Here is a 12,907-nt window from a genome sequence, read left to right as displayed (position 1 = left end):
AATAGGCGGCACCAAAGGACGAAAGGACAACTGCAGGCAAGCCGAGAACAGCGATAAAAGTGTTGCAATTTATGAGCCGGCTTGCCGGCGCCCAAGCAAAGTCAGCACCTAACGAAGGCAGCTTAAGTTTCTAGCTAATTGATTTTGTGATTTTATCTTTTAATGACTATTTCGCAAAGTGCAGATCCAAAAGGATGCAGCCTTGACTCTACATACAAACATTCTTATATATACGAAAATATAAGGAGCATTTTATATAAGACGAGAATACATCGTTTTTGTTGCATTTCAAAATCCGAAATGTATTAAAAAATTGTTTAAAAGAATTACAGCTTTTGCCTATGCTGTTGACTGTAGAGCTCTATGAAAGTATATGATAAGTATTTTCAAATTAAAGTCATAAATAATGAACATATCAGGTAGCTACGTTGTGCGCACATCAATTACTTCTGAGGATATATACATATCAAATCTATGCTCGGAAAGGACAATTGCTTCGTTAGCATTTAAACCCCACTTATTTCTGGCAGGAAAATATGTCGAACAATTGGCATTGCATGCTGTGAATATTTGATGCCTTTAACTTTCGCTTGTATAGTAAAATCATTTTTTATGTAACAGCATTTGCTGATTTTTGCAAATGTAATTTTGCACAAAATTTACATATGTATGTAGCTGGCAAATTGAGCACCAGAGTTATACCACCTGCTGACAAATCATTCATTAGTGTCGCGAATAGATGAGATTGTGTCCGGATTTCTGAATCCATTTCAACGTGAGATTTAGTGTTCATGCGAGCTTAACAATGGTACTTCGTTAATGCAGCAACCAACAAAAAGCAATCAAAATTAAATGAATATACATACATATTTATTCATCAAATTCCATTTAAATTTATAAAACAGATGTATGTAAATATGAGTTTTTGACATTCATTCATTATCATTTTATTGTATTAGATATACATTTATTTTTGTGCAAGCCCTGTGACTGGGGAAAAATTCATTAAATACTTTGACAAAAAATATTTGGGCAATTTAAAAATTTGACACCGCAGCAAAGCTAAACTTACTAATTATCTAATACAACCAAACTCTTTTACATTGCACGATATGAACAATAATATTGCAGCTTTGTTGTCATATGAATAAATGAATAAGTAAAATACTCACAGTTGCAACATATTCCTAAACCAGAAAGTGCAGTGGGGTTTCTGCCCCAATGCCGTGTCGTGCATTTATTATTTTGAGTACTGGTAATAGGTTTTCTATTTACAAATGTAATTTGCATTTAATTTCATTTTATGCAAAATTCCAATAATAACAAATATTGTAATAAACACACAAATGCAAATTGGTCATTTCATTAAAAAGTAATAAAAACGAATTTAATAAACAAATGATGCAAAAAACAATTACAAATTTGACAATATAAAGTACTCGACTTTCAAATACCTATTTTATACAAATCATAATGAAGATCACATTTTGAAAATTAAACATATACATATATGTAAAAGTAAAAGCCAATTTAAAAGCTGCACTATCGTTATTAAGATGAATATATATGATTCAGATAGATTCATTAACTTTAATGGTCCTCTTTTTAAATACCGATAGCGGTAGCATAACAAGAAAATGTAATGGATGTGGAATCACGTAGGCTCGACTCGGCATTCGACGCAAACTCTATGATAGAATACCTAATTGTAGCACAAACGCCCCCAAAAACATACACAACAGAACAAAAGCTCATTACGCATACGCCGTGTTGTGTGACGGCGAAGCAAACATAGTACTACCAACGACAATAGACAATAGCAGTGGTGGCAGTAGTGAGCTACATTATTAACGTTTAAACCGCATTTGAACGCTTGAATTAAGTATTCCACAAAAGTAACAGGAGCTGCAGTTCATCGAGGCACATTCCAAGGACTCTCACCAAAGAGTCAGACCACGTTCAACTCGGACACATTTTTGCACACCATGCACGTCATGGCCTGGCAATGTTTGTTACACGAGCCGATGGAAAATGTAACTAGCTTTTCGATTGAGATTTAACATTGCTGTTGTTTCAGTCTATGTTCAGAGGAGGACCACAGAAATGAATCTAGAAACATTTAGTCAGTTCAAGTTTCAAGGCGCATCGCAGTCATTGAATTGTAAAGATTTTTAAATTAAATTGCGAATATTATTTCATTTGCGCCCGTTTCCGGTCTCTATAAGTAAAACGTACATCGCGACTCGGCAACAAAAGCTAAGATACACAGAAGTCTCCTTCTACTTACTATACACAATAGATTCCGGTCTCAAGGCCAATAAGGACAGTTAGATAACAGTTACAGTCGACTGTGTTCGACTATGAGATACCCAAACAACCAATTCAACCAGTATGTTGTTGTTGTATTAAACGTTAAACAAGTCGCCAAAATCGGTACTTGTAAAAATTAATCTAGTCATATATGCATTTAAATGCCACTGTTAATTAAATAACTATCAAGTATAATTTACAATTAACCATACCAGTTTAAAAGCAATTGCTAAAAAAATATGACTTTCATTGCTTAAAATTGTCTTTCTGAAACTCTGAAAATTATTTTGATTTTAGATACCCTAAATAAATTACTTACTTTTTACCTATTTATTTTCTTTTCAATATTATTATTTTCTCTTCATTGATATATGAAAAATGTTAAAGTTTGCCTGAGCTATTTTCATGCATTGTTGTTTGGTTTGCTTTTGCTTTTACTCTATTTTCACAATTTTATTTACGCATTTTATTCAATTATAGTATATCAAGCCAAAGGCAATTGTGGTTCAAGAACAAATTGTGTAATAGAGCAAAGTCAAATTGAATTTACTAAGAATGTGAAAAGCTAAATGTTGTTCGGTAGAGAATGATAAAGAAAGTTTATTGAAAAACGCAATCATCTCAAATTAAAACTGATTTGAACTAACTATTAAAAGCAATAATAGAATACTTGCTTAAAAGTAATTGTTTTACAATATTCAGTGTAGCTCCAAATCCAATACAACTATATTTTATTTATGTGTTTCTGTGAAATATGTCTTACTTATTGTGATATCATATTTTCTTTTAAAACATTTGAAAATAGTACCATGTGTAAATAATAATAATATAGCGGCCTTTGATTAAATCATTAAAAGGTAAAAACACAACACTTCTTCAAAGAGTTCGAATTACAAAAAAAAAGAAACTCATCAATTTTAAATAGAGAAATGTAGGTTGTGAAAAAGCAAAACAAAAATTTAATTTTTTTACTACACTACAAAAAAGCCGTGTACCAAACAAAAGTAAAAATATTGCGAAATTGTGGAAAAGAATAACTAAAAGTCGAAAGGCAGATTATTATCATACAAAAATTTGGCTTCATTTTGTACAGCAAACAAATACAAAAAGATAAAACGACATTCAACTGTAAGTTCTTATATAAAATTGTTGATTGTGACTGAGGACTTAATATTAGACCTCAAAAAAGAATAATCAACCGCTAGGCAAACTATTTTCTAAAATCAAACGAAAACTAGGAGCCACAGTTTGTAGACATCGTGCCAATCAACGTGCAATTAAAGTTAATGTTAAATCAAAATCGGGATATCCTGAATTAAAGTTCGTAGCGGTCGAAACTGCGGGTCACATAGTGCTAGTAATTAATTAAATATGCACAACAATAACAACAAAATTGTTACTATAACAGCCGAAAACCCTAACAAATATTTTTCTAACGTTTTAAAAAGAGTGCCAGCAACTTAGTTAATTAACTATGCACTACAACAACAAAAATAACAAAAACACAATTGTTATTATAACAGCCGAAAAGCCCAGCAAATATTTTTCTAAAGTTTTAAAAATAGTGCCAACAACTTGGTTTATTTGCTAAACAGGTAATAAAATTTCGATTTTTTAAGGTTCTTGAGCCTTGCACGAAAGGTAAGATACAAAACGTACGTGCAAATACTAAAGACCCCTAAAAATATTTTGTGGCTGCGTTATACTTTCTGAGCCTTGCATATCAGAAACGGGGATGGATAGGGGGCGTAGTTGTCGGCGGATGTGTGCACCATGACTTCACATATTGCCCAGGGCACCACTAAAATATTATTTCATGAAATTTGCTTAAGGATGCAGCAGCCAAAAGTTTGTTTATCCTTGAAAGTTTATTTTGCCCCGGAAATAAACCAAATTGCGCTAGTCTAACGTTGAGAGTGGTGCACAGGGACGGCATGTGTTGCATGTGGATGCAGAGGCAGGCAGAGGGAAATATGTTAGTGCCTGTTGGTGTTTATTGATATAAGTGCAACTGCTGCAAAGGCAACTAAAATGCATCATAATTCGTTGTGGTTGCGTTTAACGGATTTATGAACTTTAATGCAAATTCCCTTAAATATGGGCATCACATTATCGATGTTAAATAGCTTTAGTTGCTAAAATAAATATAAAATGCTGTAATTAAGCTGCATATTTGCTTAACAATTATATGTTACTCGTAGATGTAGCTACAGCTATACTGTAACACACCAGCAACAGCAACAGCAACAACAACAACAACAGCATGGCCAAAAACAAGAGTAAATTGTCGGCCAGGAAGACAGCGATGGCAGCCATGATGATGATGGCCATTACAAAAACATTTAATTGTTGTTTTTGCCAAATGAATGGCAAACGGCCCGCAGCGACAACAGCACACAACACAAATTGCGGTGTGCTCATTACGACAATGGGGCCGGACTCGGCCGAGTCAGTTGCCCAGTCGGCCCATTAGAAGCCACTGGAAACCATAGCGTCGTGCATTTGCCTTCTTTCATGCTCGCCTGCACATCTTTGTTGCAACAACACAACTGCAGCTCACCTCCCTCCCCCGATGTGACAAAGCAGCCTTGTCAGTTAGTCAAGCAACCGACCTGCGGCTATGTGGCCCCAACGAGCAAACTGGAGCACTTCACTGCGTGTGCCGACTCTATATTTTTTCCACTAATTAAAATAAACCAAGTGGCAACGCTGAAACATGCTCCTCCTCCCGCACGTAGCGCCCAGTTTGCCTGCGTAGGCATCATCATCGTCAGCAGCTAGACAGGAAAGTCAGCCGTAAGCTGTATGTGAAAATGGCACAAGGTTGCCTGCAAGCCGCCTTCGGCAACCAAATTAAAATTGAGCAGCGGTTACGGAGCAACGTTACGACCACAGACGGACTAAGGGTACACTGAGTCATAACTAACAAATTCCCTTAGTTTTCCCTTAGTTGACCCACGGCCATTTGAGAAAGGGTTGTATTAGCTTTGGCATTGGACTGGCATTGTGAATAGCACAATATCATCCCAAATATGTAACTACTTATAACTGCGCTAGGAACACAAACAAAAGTCTAAAAGTCTAATTAAAGCATCTTTCGGAGAGAATTGATTGAAATGCGCCACAATTTTAGTTGAGCACTTGGGATACACAACAGTGCACTTTTATTCAATTTGGCATCCAAAAAAACATTTTGCATAATCGTTTTAATAACAACTTTGTAATTGCTTATTCATGTACATCCAGTGAGAGAGCGAGATCGAAAACTCAGAGGCGAGGCAGCAGCAGCCCAGCCCTTCAGCACGACAACGACCCATATACTCAGACTCAGACTCTCTCCACAAAGCCCACAGTTATGGAACAAACTTTTGCTTTTTAAATGTTCCTTTATTAGTTACTGTAATTGTTTTCTTGTTGTTGTAAACGTTGTTGTTGTCGTTGTTTTGGAGGGACTCACTGAGGGGTTAGCTTAGCCCAGGAAATGTCCTGCCAGTGGCCAAGGCGCCTTTAGCCACAACGGCTTTTTGTTCATCATCAAAGAAATCGAGACTTCAGCCTTGAGTCTTGAACCAGGCGCTGAAAGTTTCGCGAAATGCAACAATAGCAGCAGCCAGCAAGCAACAATAACACCAACAACATAATAATAACGACAACAACCGACAACAAAGTTGTAAAAGAAACGAAGCAGAAATTTCATAGTGTTTTCTTGTAAACACACCGGAAATGCTTCATTTTGCGTTGCCCACTGCGGAAATGTCTGCCGCCAGCAATAGGAACAAAACAACATACAAATGCATATAAATATATATGAAGTATATAACATACATACATATACTTTAGATATTTACATACATACATACTATACAAATGTATATGCAGCAGAAAATTCCAGAAACTGCAACTGTAATTTGCGCCTTTGTTTTGCTGCCTGGCCACAAGTTTTCAACGTAAAACTTTTGCCCAAAACCAAACAAAACTAACCAGTGAGCAATAACAACAAGTATAGAAAAAGGCAAGTCCGTGTTTTATACATAGAACAGATACAACTCTACTTATTTATTTGCATATATATTTAAACAAGAAAATCTTGAATCAAAACTAAATTAAAGGAATGCTTTTGGCGACAAAATATTTGGTCGAAGAACTTAACTAAAACTTGAGCGACACATGGGGCGTATGGTAGTGTGCGTAGAAAGGGTACGAAAATAGCAAAGGCTTAGCATCTCAAATGTTTTGTTTGCTGCTCAAAATTCTTGTGCATGTGTGCTTTGAAAATTTTCGCAATCAACATTAGCATGTTTGTCGAAGCAAGAAATGCAATTTGTTACCACACAGACAGTTGGGCAAGAGTTCACCACAAGTTCAATTCGTCAGGAGAAACTTTATTAATTTAAAGTAAACGCTTGCAAATTTTCGTTGCCAAGAAGCCGCGGGCGTACACATCGCATTTGTAACATACACTGCAAATTCTCAGCAACAAATCGAAATCGGTTTAGCAATAAATCGAGCGCATGTTTATATATGTACATATGTATGTATTAGAACCAAAACTTTTCGAATAGCTCACGTGTCGTATACGCAACCGAGCAACAGTGAATACGAGCATAGCGCTCTTAATTGCCGCTGACAAGAAACCGGGTGGCAAAACTATGGACCAATAGCAAAGAACAGCCAGTATAATTCTGCTATATATATTTGTACATACATACATATGTACATATCGATGAATTGGCACTTGGGATCAGGTGATGAGCGTTTGCCATGCCACTGACATGTGTAAGTAAGGTGATGAGCAAGCGGATGGGAATAGCGGCAACGTTATTGCATTGACAACTCGCCACATTTCGCCAATGGCACTAGAAAGAACATCAGAAGCAACAACAACAACAACAACAACAATAACAGCCGCAAAAAAACAACAACAACGATAGCAATGGCAACAATAACATCAGCAGCAGCTCATTAGATTAATGACGCTGGTAATGGATTAGCGGGAACCACAGCTGGCAGTCGACTTTGTCATTGGCGCCACGGCGTCTACGCCGCCAACTAAACAGCAGTTCGTAATTAGTGACATAGGTCGAGACTATGGACAATGGTCGAGGCACAGAAACACATGCGCCATTGACAGTCGACACCCGGCAGCCGACAGCCGACAGCCGAGAGCGGACAACAGACAGCGGACAGCGGGCAGCGGTCGGCTAGCAGTGAAGCTTTAGAGGAGCTAAGGGTGCAATAAAGCTGTCAGCAGCACTCAAAGCAATAATTACAACTACAAAGTTATATATATTAACTTTAAACGTTAATTAAGTACTTAAAGTGGTGTATGTACCTTTAATAACAGTAAGTAAGAAGTCAAGTCTGAAATTGATTACCCGCTGATCAGCTTAATGGTAAAGGTCCATGCACACACAAGTACTATAACCAATAATAACTTTGCAAGAATGCCGCCTGCATTTCAATTAGGTCGCGGCAGCCGGAGAAACCTTAACAGTTTAATATTAATATACTCATGTACAAGCGCGTACTTGGCCAGGCAATGTGTTTGCAAGTGATGCTCTGGTTGAAATTGTTGAGGCTCCCTCATTTAAATAAAGAAGAGAAACCAGGCGTAAGCAAACAAGTCAGATATGCTCGACTTTCAAATACTCTCTCCCACATACTCATGCATCCAGTAATACATACTTATAAGACCAATCAAATGTAATCCTATTCATAATATCACATATATATGTATGTATTTTTTTTATGACCTGCTGCCACCTCAAGAGAATCAGTTATTAGAGCAATTTGCCCCTTAATCACATTGCCGACAATCTCTACTAATTATCAGCCACCTCAATCAACACATGAATTGCCCGTAGCAGAGAATCGGCCACTAACCGTTACATGGATTTAGTCTTGGCGGCAAATTGAAACGTTTTCCACTTTCATAGACCGCAATGCAAGTTAGTTTCATTCGTCAACTACACATTTGCCAGTTAGAAACGTCACACTGTCAGCCTCCTTACATACGAGTTAGCCTGCAACGCGTGCCATAACTTTACTACCCATGACGATGACGGTGTGTGGGTCTTGCCCTGCCCTGGCCTGCCCTAGCATGGCCTGGCGACAGTATTGCAGCGCATTAACCCAATTATAACGCAGAACACGTAGCAGACCATTTATCGTTTCGCCTGCTTCTGTTTTTAAACCGGCGCTAGGTTTTTGCAGCCTCTACAGTCATATTTTAATGCCAAGTGCTGTAAACGGCCACAGTGGACAGTGCTGAATTTTAAATGTCAATCGGCCGGACTGCACGCTTCTTATCAGCTTATCTACGGTCGCTAGCCAAGCATAAGTAAACACATGCCACTACAAAAAGCACAGCGGACAGTTCGTCACAAAGGCTATTTTATGAAATTATTTGTATTTGCATTTAACCTTGCAGATTAATGTAAATCTATTTAATGATGAGGATGATGAGGATATAAGAAACGAAATGTAGAAGTCTAGCATTTCTTCGAATCTCCCACTAAATTTAGTTATTATAAATATGTTTCGTATTGTTACTATTCTCTTCTAGCACACTGCTAATGCCAATGACAAATTATGAATTAGAACTCTAACATAATTAATATTGCTGCTTCTCTATTAAGCAAATCGATAATGCTCTGTCTATTACCCATAAATCAATTGCGGAATGACTAGGTTGAGACTCGAAGTAAACGAAATATTTTGCTAATGAACATTTATGACACTTCTGATAACCATAATTTTAAGTTAATTTTTTAAATTGTTTATCAATTCGCACCAACTTTGGAAGAAGTAAATTCAAAACATATTTACACTAACTAAATGTGTTTGCAAATTCGGATCTTAGTAATAGTATCAGCAACGCCAACGCTTTATGCCCATTTACTAATTTACATATTTGGTACTTGATCAGTTGAGTCACACTTGGAGGTTACTGAACTTTGAAACTTCTCAATATGTCGTCAAAATCTACTATATATCTTCTTTAGTTTTGTTTGGCATCTAGGTTTATGGCTTCCAAATCAATTTTTATTACTTCGCAGTTTACCTAAAGATATTTGCAGATAAAGCAGAAAGAGATTATACAAACAATCTGTTAAAAATTCAACAGTTAAGCAATCTTGTATAGTTTATCTAGCCTTAATTCCACATGCCAAACATCACAAACATAAATTCGAACACATTTCTGTGTATTTAGTATCGCAACAAGACTTAAGATATATGTTACAAAGTAAACTAAAAATGTATCACACGTTTGAGAAATAAGCATAACGAAACGAAAATGGCATATAATGCTGGTGTTATTACCCGTGTCATTTGCAAACACAATAATAAAAAAAACATTCATTCAAAATTCTCACAAATAAATTTCATGAGACTCAACGCCCTTAAGAATTCTCACATGTCGCTCGCAAAAACGAAGGAAGCGAAGAAACCAAATACAGAACTACTTAAATATAAATGAAATCACGTTTCATGCGCCTCCGCTAACGATCAGGACTTTCTCTTTCCAAAAAAGTGTAAATAACAATTTTATTGTATGTATTTATAACATTTATATAAAGTTTTCAATGAGCGACAAGCATCCATACAGACAAACAGAATCACCGGCAGACAGGTGTGACACTTTTTTTTTGTTTTGTTTTTTCAGTTTCGGTTTCTGTTTCTGTTTCTGTGCTTGATTCTGATTCTGGTTTCGTAGCGCATGTTACTGGCCCACTTTCGGGCTTGATGTGGCATCAGAATGCAGCGGGCGACTGCAAAGATTGCTGACAACTCTCACCCATGAGGGACAAGGGGAGCATGGTATGGTACATCAAACATTGTCCACTAACAGAGCAAAAGCAACTGTGTAAATATTTGTATGTGCACATAAAACAATGGACACAGGCTGTAGCCCATCCAAGTACCCAAGCAGACAATACTACGGACAACGGACAACCAGACTGCCAGCAGTCCAGCTTAAACGGAACAAAAGAATCGCTATCACAACTCGTAGGCAATAAAATTGTCAACGTATGTGAAATTTAAAATAAAATGATGAATTTATATGAACGGTCGACACACGTCAAACGTGCGAGAATTTCTAAAGCAACTCAACTGGTTTGGTATCGGCCTTTGTCAAAAACAATGCTTGCATCATTTGAGCTGATATTTCTCTGGGCTCTTCATTCTTCGCTCAAGTGTTAACTGCAAAATTATGCAAAGAAAGCACAGTTATCATACAATCACAAGCATTTATCTTAGCCAACACAAATCGGGATGCGGAAGAGCTACGCAATGCAAACAAACAAATTCAATGAACCAATATCCCCAAAGTTGTGGAACATCATTGGCTTAGTCCCATATAAGTATGGAGCAGAGCGTTATTGGGTCAAATAAAATGGCATAGTGGGGTTTGACTTAATATTAATGACATAAGACGACTAAATGTAAATGCTGACTAAATATATCGCTGCCCTCATCACAACTAAAGTTCTTCGACTGTTTTAAGTTTCTCTGCAAATCGGATTGCCTTCAGTCTCAGCGTCAGTCTCAGCGTCAGCGTCAGCTTCATACTCTGCATCTGTCTCCGACTGGCGATGCGAAGGATTACACAACTTTGGGATTGTCAATATGACTTAAGCTGCTGCTTCTGCCGTCGCTAACGAGCTGCTTGCGTAGCCACTGCGCCAAGAATAACAAAGAACGACAACTGTTACGATTGCTACGACTGCTGCTGTTACTCCAACAGCAACTGTTGCTAGTTGGAAGTAACAATGCCTTCGTTGTTGCAAGTGTACGCGAGGCAAATTGATTTCAATTGCGCACTGGGTGACTCTGGCAGCAATTAGATTTTGCGGCGCTGGTCGAGATTTAATTATGCGTACACATTTCAATTAGATAGCTGCCATTTAATTGCCTTGCAATGAGAGAAGAAACGTCATGAAGTTTAACTCAATTATAAAATGAATTTTTTGGCCTGAGAAAGCTCCATAAATAAACTTATGGCTCTTAATATTAAGCATACGGCGTGTGTGAAGAACCAATTTAAAAGAAAAGACAAGCTACAGCCCAATTGCTTAACACGAGTACTGCTGTCATTTGCATGCCAACGACAACGACAACAACAATGACAACAACCACCTATCTAGCCAGCTACAACAACCACAACTAAGTTGACGACGTCAACGTCGACGCTTCCAAGATTTATTAGCGCATTTGACTTGATTTAGCTTGTTTATGTTTTGCAGAGAAAAACTTATGGTTGAGCATTATGGCCACAAAATGGACAACGGTGCTGGACACCAGCATGCAGGTGAGCATTGCTATGAGCGTGTATGCATGTTCTTGGCTGTATGTGTGTGTATGTATGAGTTTTGGTTAGGTGTTGCTTCAGGTTAGCGCAAAAACAGTGCTCATCCCTGGCTCTAGATGCCTGCTGATGTGCATCATAAATTATTTTGATGATCGTTTTAGTTGATGCTGCTGTTGAAAAATCTGATTGGACGCAGTTGATAGCCCTAATGGGGGGCGTGAACCAGGGCTGCAGGTGTTAAATGTCTTGAGCAAAGTGCTCCACATAAATCCAGTGCAGATGTGTGTGCGATAGATGTGACTTTAAACTGACAATAGCTCATTTAAATGGTCAACATTTGTTTGTGTGTCTCTCTCTATCTCTCTCTCTGTCTCTCTCTTGAAATGTGTGTGGGACTGTGAGTTATGTGCATTCTCCTACTTTGATTTGATTTAAATTAATGAGCTTCCTGCTAAAGGTTACCCACTTTAACGAGCGTAATACTCAATGCTGGCTTGCCCCTATCCATATCCATATCCAAAACCGTACGAAATTTTCGTCTATTGCAGACATAACAAACTAATTCCTGCCGCCTGTGTGGCACAATCCATTAAAGTCACTTTATGTTACAGTTGCTGCATGTTTTTATGGTAGCTTTTGCTGCTAATGTTTGTGTCGTGTAAATTATTCTGTTCAGACAAAAAACTCGACCAAATGCAGCGTCATTCATCACAACAACAACAAAAACATCAAAAGAAAACAAAACAACTTTTAAGCGGAGAAGAGAGCAACCGTAACTGGGACTCATTTTTGCACTTAAACAACGAGCAACGAACCCAGACAAAAAGACACTAATACTCGCACACATACACATACACATACACATACACACACCCGTTCCTGTATTTACTCTGCACATGCCAGCCAGCCCTTTTGTTGTCTTTTTCTCCGTCTTTTTTTGGCGCAACACCCTGACAAATACTTTACTTATACTCGTGCACCCCAGCAAAACTGTTAAAAAATTAAAATTCTGCTTAACAACTTTGCCGCTTGATAAATTAGTGCGACTGCATAAATACGTACGAGTTTGTTCATACAGCAAGAAGCAAGAAGGCGCCCATATCTCTGTTACACTCTTACAAAACAGTCCTCGTAATGCTCATTTGTTTATTAGCCTTTGTGCGGGTCGGCAGCGGTTGGTTTCAGGATCATCGCGACATATTCATTGCCGTAATGGGTTCCAAATTAAATTTCAATAACAACCAAAATGAATAAATGTAAATTTCACGAAGCGATAAACTTTAT

The 12,907-nt window shown here is 37.6% G+C and overlaps 1 long non-coding RNA gene across 1 annotated transcript in view; it reads right to left on the bottom strand.

The window, feature by feature from the left end:
• The window catches only part of LOC133839239 (uncharacterized), a 75,425-nt gene that overhangs the window by 28,960 nt on the left and 33,558 nt on the right, over nt 1-12,907 (bottom strand). The gene's annotated exons all lie outside the window — the stretch shown is intronic.

This window comes from Drosophila sulfurigaster, chromosome 2R (genome assembly GCF_023558435.1).
Source record: "Drosophila sulfurigaster albostrigata strain 15112-1811.04 chromosome 2R, ASM2355843v2, whole genome shotgun sequence".
In the NCBI taxonomy this organism is placed as follows: domain Eukaryota; kingdom Metazoa; phylum Arthropoda; class Insecta; order Diptera; family Drosophilidae; genus Drosophila; species Drosophila sulfurigaster.
Note: the sequence above shows the minus strand (reverse complement) of the source record. Positions and strands in the feature narration are given on the sequence as shown.